Below are 1,969 nucleotides of genomic sequence, written 5' to 3' on the forward strand. Positions count from 1 at the left end.
GCCCCTGTTCAGTCCTTGGTCGGGGAACTAAGATCCCACAAGCTGTGCAGCACGGCCCCCCCCCACCCAAAAAAATGTGAAGTGTTAATTTAATGTGCCCTATGAATACAACCATCTAAAATGTGTGTGTGTGTGCGTACACGTACATATACATACCTACATATATACTTGAAAGAAAAGCTCCAAAATACCAACAGTTGTTGGGCTAGAGTCCTGCAGTTGTTTATAATGACAAATGGTTTTCTTTTCTCTGTGACCTAATTTTTCTGTTACTTTACTTTCATAATTTTAAAGAAAATATTACAAAGGAGGAAAAAATATTTCCCCTCCGCCATCACATCATAGCCCCTCTTTTTGTTTTTCCTCCTGGGGGACTTATTTCTGCTTATCTGCGCCCCTACAAGTTACATATTGTCTCTGGAATTTTGGGGAAAATTTACGTTTCCTTTTCAATGATACTTTTTTTTTCTTTTGGAGTAGATCCATTTATTTCAAATTAATTTACATGAATGATCCATGTTTCATAACTCCAGGGAGGAGAGATCTACATGCTTAATTCTGCCAAAATACTGGCATTGAGACTTCATCACATTTTCTTGGTGGAAATGGAGAAAACAACTTTCTGGGGATTCATGAGTTTTCTCTAATTGTGCATTTGTGTACACATGTATCTGCTGGAGATATGGTTCACTCCTCTTTTTTTAATTAAAAATTCAATCCAGTGATGCTTCTTGAATGTTTTAAATTATAAACATAAACCTGCTCATGGGTGAAAAAGCAAAGCAGTATTAGGGTAAAAAGTAGAAATGAACATACTTCTCCCACCTTCCTCCAGCACTTTCCTCTGGCCCGACCCCTGTGGCCCTATACCTGGCTGCTTCTCTCCACAGGTGATGGGTATTACCCATGGTTTGCTGTGTGTGCTGCATCTTTTCCTAGGCGTGTCCGTGCACATGTGGACATCGTTTACATTAATGAGATTGTACTGGACACGCCCCTCTGCCCACTCTGCTTGTGATAAGTTGTGTCAGATTGCCCTCCAAAGAAGTGGCACCGCCGCCGACGTGGCCTAGCTGTTTCCCTCCCCCCTCCCTAGAATCCTAAACTGTTCTTCATCTTTGCTGATACCTCATGGTGGTTTGAATTAACACTTCATTCCTTATCATTGTGTGACGTTGAACATAATTTATGAAGTTGATTGTCCAGCATTTGGGACCTTATGTGAGAATTCTTTTTTTTTTTTTTTTTTTTTTGTGGTACGCGGGCCTCTCACTGTTGTGGCCTCTCCCGTTGCAGAGCACAGGCTCCGGACGTGCAGGTTCAGCGGCCACGGCTCACGGGCCCAGCCGCTCCGCAGCATGTGGGATCTTCCCGGACCAGGGCACAAACCCGTGTCCCCTGCATTGGCAGGCGGACTCTCAACCACTGCGCCACCAGGGAAGCCCTTATGTGGGAATTCTGTCTTCTCCTTCTGGCTGGGGCCAAAGCTCGTTTCCCACATCAGAGCCACCTGTCTCCTAACGAACATTCTTTAAAGTGTAACAGAATTAGCAGCACATCATTCTTTTTTACCTTGCATCCATCTTGCCAGTTTATAAAGTAAAAGCCTGAAGGAATAAGAATGGCCTCATTTATAAGATGGATCTAATACCTGTACCTTGTGTTGGTTTGTCTCATTGGGTCTGATGTTATAACCGATAAGGGTATCATTGTTTTTTTTAAATGGATGTTTCTACCACTGTTTGCAGTTAGTGACTAAAGAAAGCAGTCAATTTGGGATATTCAAATTTTTAAAAATCTCTCTGTATCCCTACACTGTTTTTTTTGTTTGTGCGTTTTCTTCAAAGTTCACAGGAAACTAAAGCATGTGCCTCTTAGCCCAGTTAGTGGCCCAAGGTACAAATGCTTGTGTTATGATGTAACAGACAAATACAGGTGGTTTCCACAAAAGCTGCTATGGATTTGAAGA

This window comes from Mesoplodon densirostris, chromosome 17 (genome assembly GCF_025265405.1).
Source record: "Mesoplodon densirostris isolate mMesDen1 chromosome 17, mMesDen1 primary haplotype, whole genome shotgun sequence".
NCBI lineage: Eukaryota > Metazoa > Chordata > Mammalia > Artiodactyla > Ziphiidae > Mesoplodon > Mesoplodon densirostris.